This window comes from Ambystoma mexicanum, chromosome 11 (genome assembly GCF_040938575.1).
Source record: "Ambystoma mexicanum isolate Mex_15411 chromosome 11, UKY_AmexF1_1, whole genome shotgun sequence".
Lineage (NCBI taxonomy): Eukaryota > Metazoa > Chordata > Amphibia > Caudata > Ambystomatidae > Ambystoma > Ambystoma mexicanum.
In genome coordinates, this window is record NC_090934.1 from 142,111,011 (window position 1) to 142,130,283 (window position 19,273).

At 45.8% G+C, this 19,273-nt stretch overlaps 1 long non-coding RNA gene across 1 annotated transcript in view; it reads left to right on the forward strand.

Moving 5' to 3' along the window:
- LOC138504675 (uncharacterized) overlaps positions 1 to 19,273 on the forward strand; it is a 186,179-nt gene that overhangs the window by 154,035 nt on the left and 12,871 nt on the right. The window contains exon 3 of the long non-coding RNA XR_011279893.1: positions 10,288 to 10,518. This is a non-coding gene — a long non-coding RNA (uncharacterized lncRNA). The remainder of the gene's footprint in view (positions 1 to 10,287; positions 10,519 to 19,273) is intronic.

Here is a 19,273-nt window from a genome sequence, read left to right on the forward strand (position 1 = left end):
TCTTGTGGTAACACAACAGGTTGCAGTTGAGTCACCTTGGCATTTCCATTGGGCCGTGTCATGTTTCTTGGTATGTGTCTGTGGACCACAGTCTATGTGCTGTGTTGACATGTGAATGTGTCATGACTGTGCTCATCATTGACTCTAGAGTTGTGTGTCTGTTTTCATGAGAATTGCATGGGCATGTGTGTGTGTGACTGTTGCTGGTTGACCCATGGTGATTTTATGTTACTGTGAATGTTGTGTATGCCATACATGATTTGACGCTGTTGACTGATGTCAATGTTCTATGTCTCCTTTCCCACCATTGCTGCAGCTGGAGAAGAGGGCAGAAGCGGGGCTAGGGAGTGTGGACGCAGGGACCGAGCCACCAGTCCGAGGCACAGACCACGGCCACTCCCCTGTGAAAGCTCCTCTTTAGGGAGTGATGTGGCTGAGGGAGCGCCTGAACCATCGGGCGCGGTTTGGTAGCCGTGAAGGAGGCAGGGGACTCCTCAGCCGCAGAAGGACACAGTGATATCACACTGGCCTTTCATGGGGGAAGACAACCTGGAGTCATCCAGGTTGATGGAGGTGGAGGTGGCCATTGCAGCGCATCCCATGGGGTCAGGTGGGGGTGTCAAGGAGGGAGTGCATCCTGCAACCCTGTCCCATGGGCATGAGGCTGTGCAGGCTACCATGGATGTGCGTGCACAAAATCCTGTCCCTGGGCCATTGGATGCAGCAGTGCCCACCTTTCGGGATTCCTCCATGCAGACCAGCATCCCCATGCCAGCTGATCTGTTCATCCGGGATCATATGGTTCCCCTGTGGCTGGTCTCACGAGGTGGACCATAGTCATCTGTGATGATGTACAGGCTACTGTGCCACATCATGGCCTTGCTGGCAACTACAATGTTCTCCGGTGGCCTGTGTGGGCTGTTCTCTGTTGTTACCACCTCTTGTGCTTCCTCCTCTGGGCAACAGTCATCCTCCAGGGTGCCTTCCAGGCCACATTCCAAAACAGTCTCCTGTGCACCAGTCCCACCACTGCCACCCTGTCTGGTGGAGCTAATGTCCTTGCCCATAGTGTGAGTCCCTTCAACATCATATGAGTTGGTCTCTGTGCCTACCGAGGCACCAACAAAGCCACAGCAGTCAAGGATCAGCAGGCACCTCTGAGCAGTGAAAGTGCTGTATGTCCCCGATAACAGTTATCAGGTCGGAGGGCGTACTGACACAGCTTGCACTCTGCCCGGCGCCAGCAGATGGCGACAATAAGGCGGCAGACTGTGACGGGGCATACCACCCTGAGAAGGCATTTGGCACCTTTGAGGCAGTAGGACCATAGGGGGTCCATGCAGGCTTTGTCTTTCATGATCAGGAGCTGCCAGAGGCAGCTGGTGGCAGAGAGGCAGCGGGAATGGGAGGCTGCATTGATGATGGACAGGGCAGAGGTGGTGCTGCGGCAATTACAGAGGTGGGATGCCATCCTGGAGGCCACTTTCAGGTCAGCAGAGGAAGCGGAACAACATATGCAATAACTGAGGCCTTGCGGAGGGAGGAGGATGTTGCCTGTGACTCAGCCTGGTCGAAATAATGTTGGCGATTGAGGAGGACTAGCATGCTGCCTTTGTAAATAGTTATTTAGGATTGGGTTTGATTTGTGATTTTCCTTTTTTTATTCCCCTCTCTTTCAAGACATTCCTTCAATTTTTCATGTATATAGTTCAATTTCAATACAGGATTTCCATCACTACATTTATTTAGGATTAGGTTTCATCTGTGACTTTATTTTCTTTTTTTCTTCCCCGGACTTTGAAGACATTCCTTCCCTGTTTTACATGTATACGGTTGAATTTCAGTACAGGTTTTCTATTACTTCATTTCACGCTTCATGCAGTCTATTTGTCTGTATACTCATTTGATTTTTTAATGTTCTGCCAGTGCATCTGTTCATTGTCAGTCATGTGTATTGTGGCCTGACTGTGTCTGTCATGTTGATGCTGTGATGTTTGCTTGGTGAGGGGTGCACATGTGCCTGACATAAGGGGGTGTGGCCATTAAAGTGGGTGCACTGGATGATTTTCATATTCTATTCTGTGCGCAGGGGCACTGCGTGTTTGGTGTCAGTGTGTCGTGTGGTTGGCGTGGAGGCTTCAGTTGTGTGTGTGATGGTGTACATATGGTTATGGTTGTGGTGATGTGTGGATGTCTTATCACGGTTTCTGTTGACTATAATTGGGGAGGGATTGCCACCTGTTCATATGTATTTCCACGCGGTCCACATATTTACGTTGTGTGTAGTATCTGGTGTCATCTGTATTGCCTCTGCCCATTAACTACTGGAGGTGATGTTTCTTTAGCATTGTTTTCATTTGGGGTCCACTGTTGTTCATGTGTACCCTTGGTGCATGCTTGGGAATGTGTATGTGCCCACTCCCTATTCACTGTAGTGTGTATTTGGTATTGCGGGTGCTGTGGTGGGAAATGGGCTCACTGTGAATGGGTGGCCTGGACATATCACTTGTGCATTTGACATTTAATTTTTGTCACTCCCATTTCATGCTCACACGCCCACCGACATCTGCAGTCACACACTGCCTGCTCTCATGTCATGCACCACCTCTGCCACTGAAATGCAGATGGGTCCCATGTTTGATGTTTCTATGTGGTGGAACACATTTCCTGTCTAGCTGAATCACGCACTGATTGGCTTCCCATCATCCATGCACAGGCCTGTCATATTTTCGTCCCTGACAAGTACTTTGCCACCCCTATCACCCGGGATACTTTTGCACGGGATCTAATGCACCAAGTCATCCTTCATGGATATGCACAATCTAATATTCTGTGTACTTATGTCCTCCACAGGCATTCATTTGCTGTGCTTTGAGACCTTGCAATGACACATGGCTAATCAGCACATGCCACGTTGCATTGCTTTCACATGACACATGTACATGGGGTGGCAACAGTTTAGGTGGTGCAACAGTGTGCTGTCCTGTTGAGGTGCTGCAGATTCATGTCTGCCAGGGAGTGACATGAGATTCTCCGGTTATGGATTCTCAGTGCCACCAGCTGATTGTGTTGGTGGTGATCATGCGACAGGTCTGCTTCATGGTGGAAGCAGATCACAGAGGTTGAGGTAAGTTGCGGCTCCACATTGGACTTGTAGGGTGGCAGACTGCCAGGATGCTACCTGTGGGTAGTGACAGAGGTGAGGGGGGCTGATGGATGGTGTCAGGACTTGAAGGAACTGCCTGGGGGTAGTGGTGGAGGAGAGGGGGGCTGGTAGGTGGTGTCAGGACCTCAGGGGGCTGCCTGTGGGTAGTGGCAGAGGTAATGGGGACTGATGGGTTGTGTCAGGATGTTAGGGGGCTGCCTGGAGGTAGTGGCAGAGGAGAGGGGGGCTGGTGGGTGGTGTCAAGACTAGAGGGGGCTACCTGGTGGTAGCGGCAAAGCTGAGGGAGGCCGGTGGGTGGTATCAGGACTCGAGGGCGCTGCCTGGGGTTAGAGGCAGAGGTCAGGGGTGTGTAGGGAGGGGGTGGTGTACTGACAAGTGGCTGCCTGGTGTAGTGGAAGAGGTGAGGGGGGCTGGTGAGTTGTTTCAGGTCTTGAGGGGGCTGCCTGGGGGTAGTGGTGGAGGTGAGGGTGTCAGGGCTTGAGGGGATTGCCTGAGTGTAGTGGCAGAGGTGAGGGGGCTGCTGGGTGGTGACAGGATTTGAGGTTGCTGCCTGGAGATAGTGGCAGAGGCGAGGGAGGCTGGTGGGTGATATCAGGACTTGCGGGGGCTACCTGGGGGAGTGGCAGAGGTGAGAGGGGGGCAGGTTCATGTTGTCAGGACTTGAGTGAGCTGCCTTGGGGTAGTGGTAGAGGTCAGGGTGTGTGAGGTGGGGGTGTCTTATCAGTGGCCTTCCTGGAGTAGTGGCAGATGTGAGAGCGGCTGGTGGGTGGTGGCAGTACTTTAGGGGGCTACCTGGGGTAGTAGCAGAGGTGATTTGGGCTGGAGGGTGATGTCAATATTAGAGGGGGCTGCCTGGGGTAGTGGCAAAGGTGAGGGGGGCTGGTGGGTGCTATCAAGACTTGAGGGGGCTGCCTGGGGGTAGAATCAGAGGTCAGGGGTGTGTGGGGAGGGATTGTACTGCCAAGTGGCTGCCTGGGGTAGTGGAATAGGTGAGAGGGGCTGGTGGGTTGTGTCAAGACTTGAGGGGTCTGCCTGGGCGTAGAGGTGGAGGGGAGGGTGTCAGGGCTTGAGGGGGTTGCCTGGGGGTAGTGGTAGTGCTGAACAGGGCTGGTGAGTGGTAACATGACTTGAGGTTTGTGCCTAAGGATAGTGGCAGAGGTCAGGAGTGTGTGGGGTGGGGGTGTATTGTCAGGAGGCTGCCTGGGGTAGTGGCAGAGGTGAGGGTGGCTGGTGGGTGATGACAGGACATGAGGGGGCTGCCTGTGGGAGTGCTGAAGGTGAGGGGGGATGGTGGGTGGTGTCAGGACTTGAGGGGTCTGCCTAAAGGGTAGTGGCCAAGGTCAGGGGTATGTGTGGAGGAGGGTGTACTGTCAGGGGGCTGCCTGGGGTAGTGACGGAAGTGAGGGGGGTTGGTGGGTGGTGTCAGGACTTGGGGGGATTTCCTGGGGGTAGTGGCAGAGGTGAGCGGGGCTGGTGGGTGGTGTCAGGACTTGAGTGGGCTGCTATGACTTAGGGGTATATGCAAGCAGTTTGGGTGCCTTGGGAGTAGGGGGGCAGTATGCAGTTTCGCTGGGGTGCAGTTGCTACTTACGGGGTACTGTGCACAGATTTACAGGGGTGCAGCCATTACTTACAGGGGACCATGCGCAGTTTTGCCAGGGTGCTGTCGTTAATTACAGAGGACTACATGCAGTTTTGCAAGGGTGCAGTTGTTACTTAAGGGGTACCTTGTGTAGTTTCTCAGGGGTGCAGCCATTGCTTACAGAGAACAGCACACAGTTTTGCTGGGGTGCATCCATTGCTTACAGGCATCCACATGCAGTTTTGCTGGGGTGCAGTTTTGACTTTCGGTGGACCGTGTGCAGTTTTCGCCAGGGTGCTGGGTGGTGGAAAAGAGGTGGATACAAAGGTTTGTGCAAAGATTTTGCAATGGCAATCATTTTGGTCTGCATAGGGGCGTATTGTGGGCGTTCGTAGCGCAGCTCGGTTTGCTTTGCATGTCGGGTTACTTTACGCTTTGGATTCCATAAATACATGGTACGCGCAAAGGGACATTCGCGTGCAGTTGTGTGCAATGTCATTGTACGCTCAGAGAGGACTCTACTTGCTTATTATATCAATTGGGCCCCATGCCTTTTTACCTGTCTGATTCTCCAACCTCTCAACTGACAATTTTTTGTTTTTAGATGATAGCCTGGCTTTCCGTAAGCTCATACCAATGATTCCCTGGTGTAACACTGACACTGGGCAACTCAAAATGATATGCTCTCTGCATGCACAATTACCCGGGATTCTTTATTTATCACTGGGCACTGTTTCCTGAGAGACTTTTGCTATTCATAAATGCACAGATAAATCTCAGAAAATAATATTAAAAGTCAAATGTAATCAACCACATTAAATAAACACCATGGGCCTCATTACGACCCAGGCGGTAAGTTACCGCCTGGGTCGTACCTTTACCACCATGGCATAAACTATGTTTACGCCATGGTGGTTGGCGGACTTACCGCCCCATTCTGAGGTGAGTGGGGCGGTAAGTCCCCATTTACCCATTTACCCTTCCCCATTCCCATTTTTGCCCCATAGGGCATAATGGGAGTGGGGAAGGCGTTAATTACGCCACTGTAAATTACGGTGGCGTAATTAACAACAAGGTCCCTTAGCGCCATGGATTTTAACACCTGCTAAAAGCAGGTGTTAAAACCTCCATGGCGCTAAGGGACCTCGTAATCAGGCGGTAAGGGTCGGCGCTGTTTACGCCGCCGTAAACCCCTTACCGCCTGGGTCGTAATGAGGCCCCATGTCCTTTATAAGAATTTGGCATACTAAAATATGAAACAGAAACCATGATTTTGCTGTACTCTATTACATTTTGTTTCACCGTTTTTCTTAATCTGAGTTGGACGTCTCTAGCAGTAGGCACGTTGACCCGAAAAAGCAGCTTTCATATCACAATGGGTGCAGGGACGTCATTTCACCAAAATGCCAGGGGTAGCAGAAGTGACATCACATGACCCTTGACCTATGATGACATCACAAGAAGTGATGTCATTTGACACCACCTGGCAGTGACATCAAGGGAAGCGATGGAACTTAACCATTCACCCCTTGACAAAACAGGAAGTGGCCTCAGATAGCATTGTTCCTAAGTACACTACAAAAAATATGCTTACGATATCACTGTAATGTGATATTCATTTCATACAAGAACAGATCACCATATACATCGTTAATATCAGTGTGTATAGTCCCATATTACCAAATTGATGTGAATGCAAGCAGACGTCCAAGGCCAAATGAAAATGGTGTGTTATTATATTGCATTTAGACGCTTTATACAGAACAAATATATATACATTATCCCCCAACCTGTGTTGGTACTCATTTATCAATATCAGAGGGAAGAAAGGCTGAGTTGGCCTTGCCGGGATTCGAACCTGCAACCCTCAGACCACACACACATCGCAGAAGTGAACTCTCAACCCACAGAGTGATCTTACTGGCTACAGATATCGGACTAGCTATAGTAAAAGAGCAATTACATGTCTGAATGTTCTCAAAGTCAGAAAGCAAATTACAGTCTGTAGTGGATACCGTTGAACTGGTAACTGAGATTTAATAATAGGTCAGATCATCTGCAGGTCTGGTAAAAGGCTGACCATGTGGCAGGCCTGCGTGGATCTACTTTTCAGGCTTCAGAAGTTGGAAAAATACAAACTCTTAGGAAGGTTCATAACTGTGTATTAAAGAATTTGGAGAAGTGTTGGGAAAGCTGTGCACTCACACGGCATCCCGTACTCTGGGCACTCGTTAACTCATACATGCAAACAGACATCCTGAACAGCATGCCAGGGAGATAGGAAAGATAGCCACATTACAACAAATCATTCAGTGTGACCCTATGAAATCAAGGGCCACTTTATGTACAATGGTCAAACATTTCTACACTGTACACAAGCTTTTAGGCACAAGGATTTTGTCAAGTGAACGAGGACACCGAGATGGAATGTCTTGTGATGATCATAACAGAGACAACAGCAGAAAACAAATGCTATAACCGCAATTTGCGAAAAGCAAGATACATAGTCAAAAATTGATGCTTATTCTACTCTAGATGCTTTTTGGAAGTTTGTGTCTGCATTGTATGTTTGAGGTGTTAAAGAACAGAGTAAATCAGTGACTCACCCCCTGATGTGTGCCTGAAATTAACCTTTAATGAGTCTAGCAAATATTGTATAGAATTCCAGAAAGACAATTGATTTGTTATTCCTATTCTTTTGTATTTAGGGTCACTGCCCCTGATTTTTTAAGAGGCCTTCCCAAGGAAGCCAGCCACTCCAGAAGCAAAGAGCCACATGGCACTAGACACAGCCCAGGAGCTTCCGATTTTACAAGTACAAAAAAATCTTTTATGGGTAGCAAAGGAGACCTCAGCTGTAACACAGGTAGCCAGGGAGACACCCAAATGACGTCCCTGAATGGGCGTTGGTAGGGGAATGGATATTACATCTTGTACATCCAGACTGGCCTAATATCCGTGATTCCTTCTTGAAGTATATTTGGTGTTCTTGTCAGGATAGTTCTGATCTTCCCTTCACCCTACTCCTGTAGTAGCGTTTTGAGTATGAGGATGGTGTAAGGATTTACGCTGTACCAAGCTAAGTAACATTTAAATGCTCTGTCGCACCTTGCCAAGAGGATCGATTTTACCGTTTAAGCCTAAAGTGTCGCCCTGATGCCCATCTACATCAGGGACATCATTTGGGGGTTGCCAGTGGTTGCAACCTTGACTCGTGGGGGGCACAGTTGGAATCCCTGGGCACTCCCTTCAGACCCCAACTTTATTTAAAGTTTTTTTTGCCAAAAACAAATGGGTGCTCCTGGTGGAGCGCACCCTCTTTGGCATGGGGGGGACCCGCCACACCAGATCTGTCGAGACCCCGGCCCAGTCCTCAGCCATCAGGGTGAAGGCTGGGCCGGAGAGCCACTCAGTAGGGGTTGGAGCTGACCGTGACATGTGGCACATGTCACATGTCAAGTTCAGCTCCAACCCCTTCTACCTCGGGTTCCTTGCAGCTCACATACAGGAAGCAAGAATCTCTTTCAGCTTCCTGGTTCCTGTTTGTGAGCAGCACTGAGGAGCCGAGGGGGCCTGGAAGGACGGACTGAAGCTGCAAGAAAATGTTTTTTTGTTGTTGGAATATGATGTGTGTTTTGCATGTGTGAAGTGCGTGTCAGATGTATGTATGTGAATGGTGGGTGAACGAGAAGTAATGTGTTGTGTGTTTTTGAATGTTCTGTGTGGGTGGGTGTGTGCCTCTGTAGAGAATGCAATGCGTGGATCTAAGAGAAGATGCGAGTGATTGGAGGATGAATGAGAAGTGATGTGATGTGAGTTTTGGAATATTCTGGATGGGTGGTTGTGTGCCTGCATGCAGAGAATGTAATATGTATATGTGCGAGAAAGTGTGAGTGACTGGTGGGTGAATGCGATTTGATTTGATGAGTGTTATTTAATGATCTGTGTGGGAGGGCGTGTGTCTGTGTAGACAATGTAAAGAGTGGATATAAGAGAAGGTGTGAGGGACTGGTGGGTGGGTGAATGAGAAGTGATGTGGTGTGTGTGTTCTGAGTGTTCTGGGTGGGTCTTGGCCTGTGTAGAGAATTCAATGAGTGGATGTAAGAGAAGGTGTGAGTGACTGGTGGGTGAATGAGAAGTGATGTGATGTGTGTTTTTGAAAGTTCTGGGTGGGTGGGTGTGTGCCTGTATTGAGAATGCAATGAGTGGATGGGTGAGTGCCTGTGTGGAGAATGCAATGAGTGGATGTTAGAGAATGTGTGTGTGAGTGACTGGTGGGTGAATGCGTATGAATGTGATGGTGTCTTTGAATGTTCTGAGTGGGTGTGTGTGCCTGTGTGGAGAATGCAATGAGTGCATGTAAAAAAAGGTGTGAGTGACCGACAGGTGGGGGAATGAGTATACATGGGATTTGAATGTTCTGGGTGGGATTTGGTGTGTGTCTGTGTGGTGAATCCAGTGTGAGAGAGTGTGAGAGCAGATGTATGGGTGAGTGGCCGGAGGGTGAAAGGGGATGCAATTGTGTGTAAATCTCTGGGAGACTGGGGATCACTGGAATATTTTTGCCACATCCTTTATTGACATTGCATGTTTTACTGGTATTTTTTGGCAAAGACAAGTTCATTTGTGCCATTCCCTGGCTAGAATGGCATTTTGGTGCAGTCAGTCTAGCCATTGCTTACTGTGGCATGACATTTATTACTCGGCATCTTTAAAAAAAGCAGGCATGATAGGGTTTCCTTGCTAGACTGGTGTATTGGTGTAGCGGCCTGTATATTCTTCACTGACGCATGACTTTTTATTTACTGAGCATCTATGATGAATCAAGCTAGATAAGTGTTCTTATGGCTCTAGACTGGCTCACATTGGAACCAGTTTGGACAGGTTTTCTTATTGTGACCTGTCACTTTTAATGGTCAAACCAACTGGAGTATGTGGTTACATAGGAGTACTGGCATAGATTGGCAGAGCCAGTTTTGTGCCCAGTGCCAGTAATGATACTATAGAAAAATGTCTGAAAGCGAACATAAGTATGCTCTTATATGGGAATACACAGCCAGCATACAAATGTTTTTATACTGGCATATATTGCAGGGACTGGCATGATAATGCATTGGGAAATGCCCTGTGCACTTGTGGTGACTTGCATCCATTGTACTTTTTTCATGATTTACCCTACAAACTACAAAACCGATAGTTGGCCTTTTACACACATTGTTGGCCTTTCACCCAAATTTTCGCTGAAAGTGTGCTGTGTAATGCACTTTTTTAACCCATTATTGAAAACATTTACTCTGGGGAGGGTGAAGAATCCTGTGCCCCCACCCCCATTTTCATTAGTCTGGGCTCCCTCGCTGTGCTCTGTCAGAATCACAAACATGTGGCAAATATTTACACCCACACACCCTCCAAAAAAATAACTCATCAGCCACCACTAGTGGCGGTTATATTTGTGGACCAGGCACCACCCCCTTCTCTCTATGTTAAATTAAAGATTTAAGCCTTGATTGAAAAACATATTTACTTTTTTCACTTGCAGTAGTGAACGCCCCTGAAGCTGCATAATCATTATGGACTTTGGGCACACGTGGTGGACTGGACCGGCCAGGGGTGTGGCATGCCCTGTGCTTTGTTTTGGCGCTTGGTTGGGCCCCCAGAGCATGGCTCGCAGGACAGCTGCCAAATTGTGTGCTACATCATTGGGCACCACTGGATCTGACAATGAGGAAGTGTGCAGTGCGCGCCTTGAAGTCTGCTAGTGAGTCCCCGGGTGAGAGGCCACTGTGTGGTGCTAGGAATGTATGTGTGCAACAATGATATTACATTAAATGGAGCTTTTCTTTTTCAAGTACTCTGGCACCCAGTATTACGCTTAGATAATAACAATTATATGGACGGGTCGTGGGTATACTGAAAGACCCTTTCAAAGGTATTATACTCCATCAAAGATCACATTATCAGGTGCACTACCCTCTGTGCACGCAGACCATTCTAATAGGTTTCATACACTAGCTGTAGCCTGCATTACAGATTTCGGTTACATTGTTAGAAATACCACATTATGTATGTTTTACATATAGACCCCACATCGAATCTGGAAAATGGCATTCCCCAAATGTGTAATTGTGGACAAATCATGCCTCTCTCTGTGCCTCGGATCTTATATCTGGTTGAAATGAGAGCACCTGGAAACACGGGTGCTAGATACATCTAAAACATCTGAATGTCTTTTGCCATCACTTCCTGTGAAGTCATTTAGGCTGGGGTCAAATTACATCACTTCCTGTGATGCCATCAAGGGGTCAAGGGTTGTGTGATCTAACTTCCGCTAGCCCTGGCATTTTGGTGAAATGATGTCCCTGGTCTAGAGGTGGCGCACTAGGCATCTGCATGCAGTTGTCTTTTTGTCGCACTGGCCTTGGGTGCACAGGACGAATAGGAGTGCAGTTATTGAACAGGGATGCTATTGCATAATAACTGATGCAAGGACACAACTTAATATTGGCAAGAAAAAAATGTGTTTCCAAGGAAATTGAAGGTAAAATTTACAATCCATGATGATTTATGAACATTTGCATATTTTGGAGATTTAACTTTAAAACTTTGGTGGGGATGAACCCGACTGCCAGAAATGTGCAAAAACACTACTTTAAACAATTAACTTTGCGGTCGTGCAAATTCCGAAAAAATAGATGGTTGCAGTTTGAACCATGGTACATAACTAGTATGATTTTATTTAGATGCTTAGTAAAAACTGCCAAAAGGGTACATTTTCTTTAAGCGATTGCGGATGAAAGCTCCCAAAATGGAGCAAGGTGTTTCATCCGCAATCACTTAAAGAAAATGTACCCTTTGGGCAGTTTTTACGGATTAGGCGAAATTGTTCTGAAAAACAAGATTTCAAAGTGCATAGTGAACAACTAAAAAGCAACCTAATAGCCAGAGGTTACCCTTCACATACCATCAGGAGATCCTACAAGAGGGCATTAAATACCCAAAGAGTGGACTGCCTATCCAAGCGAGACCATACAAAACTGGACAAAATTACCTGCGTGACATCGTTCTCTCCTGTAAGCAACGACTTGAGAAGGACCATCTTGAAAATTTGGAAAATGATAAACACCGAGTACTTCTCCATCTTGCCTCCCTGGTTTTCCTTTAAACGGCTACAAAATCTGAGTGACAGACTGGTTCATACCTATCCCAGACAGCCAGCTAAGGCACCTATACAACAAATACTATGGAGTCTCCCTCCAGTTGTAGGCCATTATAAATGTGTCAAATGCCTTATGTGTAACTTTACCAAAAATACCAAGACTATAGATCTAAAAACTGGGGTTTGGATATTCAAATCATTTTCTAATTGTGCAACAAAGTGGGCTATCTATTGTATAATATGTCCCTGTAAACGTATGTATATTGGTAAAACGAAAAGACCCATCAGGACTAGGATAGGAGAACACCGGTCCTGCATCAAGAATAACACCAAAGACAAACCATTAGTCGAACACTATCAAAAGATGAAACACTCCCATAATGACATTGTATGGTATGTGTTACAAACTCTGGATGCACACCCCCGTGGAGGGGAAAGGGACCTTAACCTGCGCAAATTAGAACAAAAATGGATCCATAAATTAGATTCAGTCAAATTTGGACTAAACCTATATATGGAGTGGAACCTGTTTATACACAAATAGGCGCCACCCATAACAACTATAAAAGGTCACCCACACATACAGTCCCAAGATGCATTTTATATTCATGTTGGCATATTGGCTGCATTTTGCACAAATGCATGGATAGTTGCCACAGGGCCACATGCAAAGTGGGCAAACACAGCCTTATGACATTTACTAAAAACTGATTTCCACAATATTGCTAAATACCGATTTCCATCACATGGATCCTTCTGCGCTCGATTTCGTTTTCTCGTGCCTTGGTTTGAATGAACCGAGACCACACTACACACAAATGCAGGGATGCCCCGTGGCAGCTCGACAATACATTTAATTAAAATGACACCTAACAAGTAACTATTGAACTTAGACTGGCCCTTTCTCTGGCATCGTATAAATAGCCATTCTATAACATTCACATATGAATACCATGTTGCTCAGACACTCCAACATGGCCGGCAGGTTCACCCTATATGTCCGCCGTTTTCACTGTATCGTGATGATGTCATCACGCCAGTGACCCAGTCATTGAAAAGATATCACATGACCAGGCTCACGGATTTGAAACCGCTCGTGTTCGTCCTCAAGACTGAAGCAGCCCTCGATAGCAGAAGTAAGTGACTATCCCACACGGCAGGGACCTATTACACTTTTGGAGTGAAAAGAGCAATATCTCCCTTCTATTATTCTAATATGCGGCGCATGGACATTATATTATTCACAGAACTCCCAAAACGATATGCGGCTGTAACGCATTTTTCGCCACTCCTGCACCAAAATAAAAAGCACCCTTCGGATGCAAGTTTGGTCCAAGTGACTATCGTTTGATAAGCGAGAGCACCAGCTGAAGGTAATACTTTATACTTCCGCTTTAGATCCTAGTACCGAGTGGGGATTACTGGTGCACACAGTGACCTGTGCCTATGCACTGTTCTCTGTTCCCCTTACAGTTTGCTATGGCCTGTACTAGTCCAGCAGAACGTGTCCCCACAGGCTCACCTGACGCTCGAAATAAAGATACTGCCTAAACTAAGCAGAGCGCCTTTTGGAAGAAATTTGAAGGTACTATTGCAACCACAGCTTATGACCAAATACAGTGCACAAGTAACATTAAGTGTATTGTCCTTATGAGGCTTTGATGATTTTGAAGTTTATAAACAAGCCGTGGATTTACATCAAAAAAATAAAAATTAAAATGTCAACTAGTCAAGTTAAAAATACAAAATAGACAATAAGAAATAAGATACATCAGAACAACATAAAGTGATATATATAATATTAATTATTAGTATATCTAGGTTGGACGCTTTAACAAGCCTGAAAGGTCTGTGAATATTAGGAAAAATGTGGCAACGTTACCATAGCCATTTGTTACACAGCTAGTTTTTAATACATTTTTTTTATTTTTTTGTATGTTTATGTAGATATATTGGTAAACACCAAACATTCCTTGTGAAAAACACGACATCTGGGTCAAGCTGTCGTTCATGTGTCCTGATGAAAGCCTTATTTGGTTCAGCAGATGTCCAGTGTACAAAAGCCATCATTGAACATGCGGCGACTGTACCCGTCTAAGGCTGGAAACAGAAGTTACCCCTGTCGACACGTCCCCCATATGGGTTCATGTTAAGACACATTCCCTACTGGGGTTTTTTGAAAAAGTATTAGAAAACAATGTTTATGATAAAAAGTCACTCTTTTCTTACTAACATCACCTCATAAGAACAATTGTTTTGATTTCAAATTTTGATAAAAGTGAATAGACACATTTGGATCACCCTGGAATATCTTGTTTCAAACAGTATTGTTATTTGTTGAAAATAATTTTTTAAGAAATGGTCCTACCTTTGTCCTTTTTTAGCATACATTTGATGAATAAATTTGATTATATTTTTGAAATACTAGCTTGTGTGTACATCTTGTTATATTGGTTTTGATACAAGATGTTAGTTATGGTTGCCCCATGTCAGTACAAATGACCAGCATGTAAGTGTGACACCATTAGGTAGCTTATTGTGGTAGACCAAGCATGGCCATGGCATTTGGGTCTGTTTTAGGGCACTAGAGTGGCCCACACTCCTCAGAGCCATTGTCAGATTGAACTCTCAATCCTTTTTTTCGCCCCAGAAGTTCAAATCTTTGGGTCCTATACCAAACGAAAATTCGGGTGGTTTGAGTTTTCCTTAAAGTGGTTCGATATTAACATTTTCAGAACTTCTATACAATGGTCAACAATCAGTTAAGAAGAAGGGTCCAGGTAGACACTAAAAGTAGAGTGGAGAAAGATATGGGGTGAGAGGAAGAGAGGAGGCAGGGAATCATGAGGAGTTTGAATGCAGATCGGTGACAAGAGAAAGAGTAGATATAAGAGCCCAGTACAATGAGAACTAGAAAGAGGAGCAGCAAGCAAACAGAAAGGAGGGAGGACGCGATGGATTTGGAATCTGGAATCAGAAGAGTGGGAGGAGAAGAGTGGGTCTGAGAGGGTGAAGAAACTGAAGTGACAACGAGAGGCAGGAGAGGCAAATGAAGGGAAATAGGAGGGGTAAGAAGGTATTGGAGAGAGAACTTAATCTAGAAAAAGAGCAAAAGGAAGGTGGTGATGAAAACAAGGTAGGGAAAGAGATTGGGTAGAAGTGATTAACAAGACAAGGAATGATGGGGGGAGAAGGAGTAACAAGGGAGAAAGACATTGACCAGAAGAGACAATGAGTAGAGGTGAAAGGAAAGACTTGACGGCGTATATATTTTTTTCTTGTGTTTTTAGTATACAGAGTACCTTACACATGATAGAAAAATACACTAAAAAAATGCAGTGTCTCCGTTACACACAATGTAATATAGCAACTTTGGAGTAATACAACTCTTTGATCCAAATAATCTTAAAATAAATACAAATATAATTGCAACAACACAAAAAGAAACACATCACATATGTTTGTAAAATAATGATCCTGAGTCTGGTGACTTAAAAACAAACATTGTTATAAATTTGAATTCAGGGAATCTAAAAGTGTTTTTCCTTGATCTACTACTACTTGAAGAAAATCTGCCAAGACCAGTGTTAACAATGTTTGAGATCCCATCATTTGCCTCTTTGACAGGGTTCATCCCCATTTAGTTCTGTCCCAGGAAGAGTGTGACCCATTCAAGTGTGGAAATTGATATAATATTGTGACCCCAATCGCATTGTTTAAATGTATGTTGGCCTACGCCAAGCTGTCTAAAAGAACATTGTGAACATAGGTTCCGCGGCAAGGTCTTGACCTCAATGTATCATGTAAGCCGCCATCTTGGATTTAGCCGCCATTTTAGGTATTCTTGCAGTGTGGAAGTCACCCCGAACCATAAAATGGAGGCCGAATGACATTGCAAGTAAGACTTCGGCCATGGTGACCTCCGCACACGTGAATAAACAATATGTCCGCAGGCTACCTGTTAGGGTCATGAACTAAGACCCTGTCCTCTGTTCAACCTCTTGTAAATCTGTAACTGTATCAGCGGAACTGATCTAATGTATGTAAATTGTATGTTCGACCTGGCTACGAACCCTAGCCACAGTTCCAGGAATGGTTAACTTGCAAGAGGGCTGGCCAATGTGGTACAAATGGTATAAAAGCCCGAGCATCCAGATATTCGGTCTCTCCCACTTGCAGTACGAAACCTTATCGTTGGAGGTTCGTATGTGAGTCAGAGAGCCGAATAGCTATTCGCATGTCAATTGACTTTGATACTTTGGTAACTTTGAATCTTTGAAATAAAGCGCTTTATATGGTCCTTTGTAACCTGTGTTGGTGTGTTTCCATTTGGGCTTCCCGGCCTCATGTCAATTTTTCTGTTTCCACAGTTGGCGCCCGAATAGGGACCCTCAAGATTGATGCCGGATCATTGAAGGTTGACGCAGACTATCGAATCGGGATCGGACGGTGTGATTCTGCGGGCCCGACCGATCGAGACGCGATACCTCGGCAGCGCTGCACGATCCGATCCTTGGGCGATAGTTGTGCGGTCTGACACGGCATCTTGACGAGGGTCCAAATCCGAGGCGGGCAGATTTGCCGAAACCACTAAACGCAGGTAAAATTTGTTAGTTGAAGTCCTTTGAAAACCGTACGGTCCTCCTTAGTTTTGGTCAGGTGCAGTCGTGACCCGGCTCTTAATTTAACCCTGACATTTGAATTTGGCGTATTGTATCTGCAGACACAATTATTGGACCAGGTAACACGAAGTCTTTGAGAAATGCCTGGGAAATTGTCTAGCTGCTTTAGGGCTCTATTCCGCAGCGATCGACAATCCTTTGAATTTAGCCGTCCGGCACCACAGGAGGGGTCGCCGGCGTGTACTATGTACTGTAAGTATGGCATTGGTAGTATTGTATTTAATGATATTTGGCACAGACAGACCAGAAATGCCTCCGAATTTCAGTGGCCAATCAATGGTAGTTTTGAGATCCCCCGTATTGAATACTTAGAGTCGATTTTGCTTAAAAAGAAGGCTAGGCCAGCGGCCTTCGATGTGTTACAAAATTGGAAAAAAGAAGCATTACAGCAGCTTAAGAGTAGGGATAAGCACGCACGACGTCATAAGACGAATGCCGAGAAAGCATTGTTATATGACAAGGAAAAACGATTAGATGAAACCCAGAGAATGGATAGAGCTTTCTCGCTCGGAGTCCAGAAAATGTACCCTTCTAAAGATTTTCATGTTTCTGAGGAGTTTATTGAAAAGATATTAAATGAACGGAGGCCTGATTCTTCAGCGCCACCTCCATATGCTCCTGTTGTGGGCGCTTTGCCCGTTCCTGCTATTGTTCCTGTTGCTATTCCTACTCCCCCTACGCAGCCTGCTGTTTCTAGTTCTTTGGCTGTCGCTCCTCTGTCTATTCCGTCTGTTACATTACCTCATTCCTCTGCACCTCTGTTAGGTTCTCCTACACTTTCGATTCCGGGGAGTCCTGTATTCACTGAATTAGACCTTGGTGCAAGGTCGAAAATTGTGACTCGTAGTACTGTTCCTGCGGGCAGGAAACAGTAACTATTTGCTTGGGCTAAACATTGCATGAAAAAGGGTGATCAAAACGATGCATTTTCAACATTATCAAATTTGCGCGATTTTCCCGAGAAAAACGTTTTCATTGAAGGACTGGGGATTCACTTAGGTGTAATGTGGGGTAGACTGCAGACTTCGGATCTCCCACAAGGGGTGAGAGATCTGAACGATTTAGCACTCTCGAGGGATACCGAACAGAAGGTACATGGGCATGTTGATAGATTGTTTGGGTTTAGACAGGATTTTGAAAGATTGCGAAATGAGGATGATGAAGACGATAGGATATATGTGCAGAAACGGTTCCTTTCGTGCCGAAGATCAGCACCCGAGGAAGTACGGATTTGTACTAAAGATGCGGTCCGGTGGATCTCGGATTCATCGATACCGCCGGATGAGGTATACGATACATATAGCCAATATACGGTAGAAATGCAAAGGAAGGTAATTCAAGTGATGGTACAGCACTTACAGGAAGAATGTATAAGAAAGAAGGTTGGTTGCCCCACAGAGTTAATAGATATTTGTAAAAGAGCTTTTTCGCCCGACACCTCTACGGCTGCCTTAGCGCTCGATTTGGCCTTATTACTCAGTAAGCGGTCGGAGGTCCCGATATCTCAGTTGCCTATGAGAGAGGTCCCTCCGACCCTTGTCCCAAAAGTAGAAATCCCCGCCAACGCGGCGACTGGTGCTCCCGCGGTGGATATCCCAGCACACTATGTATCACAGTTTGTTCACGTCCCGTTCTCTCGACAGGAAGTGAACACGATCAGACAATCGGTACCAGATATTAGGAAGAACCCGACAGGGTTTTATAAAGAAATCGAATCCGTTTTGCAGTCTTCTGTGTTCACCTTAAGTGACATGGATTTATTGTTTCCAGTACTTCTGCCTGTTGATGTATGGAAACAAATACGGATAGTAGATGATGTGCCGGGATTAGGGGATACATGGGTAAATTTAACTAGACTAGATGGGGAACGTCCAGCTGGTGAGAAACCACCCCAGGTAATACTCACTTTACCCGATAGAATAGTTGCCAAATTAAAAACTATAATTCCAGAAAAAAGGATTATTTGGGACAAGCTTACGGCCTGTGTCCAAGGAAAAACCGAAGGTACCACCGAGTTCTTTAATAGGTTTGAACAAGTATTCTCCGACTTTAGTGGACAGGATTTGGGTACCGAGTCGGGGAAGAGGTTGTTTGTGGACAAATTCGTGCGTGGATTGTTGCCTGACATCCAGTCACAAATTATGTCCTCAGAGAGCGCGTGGCAGGCAAAATCTCAGTCGGAGGTTTTGCATATGGCTCAGTATTATGAGAATCGGGTTAATAACAAAAAAGAGAAAATTGAAAACAGAAGGGGTGACTTGAAAACTAAGGTATTATTGCAACAAATTGTTAGAAACCCTAGAGGAGGTACGACGCAAACCAGAGGTCAGTACATTCCGAGAGGAAATACTCCTCCAAATTCTGTAAACATTAATCAATGTGCTTATTGCCGCCAGGAAGGTCACTGGCGGGCACAATGCCCTGCCCTCAGTCAGAGGTCAGGAGGCACATTTGGAGGTATGGGTAGGCGACCACGGGGCCGCCCTGGAGCAGGGGGCCCTGATAGGGGTCAGCTTTTACGAAATCCCCAGCAACCTTTTTCGCAGGAAAATCAGACTCCGAGTATGGATTCAAGAAACATATTTGATCACCCTTCCGCCGTCTATCTCTCTGAGGAACTTCCCTTTGATGAAGTTCTGCCTTACTAGGATTGCCCGAAGCAGCGTTTGGAACCACTACCTATTCCT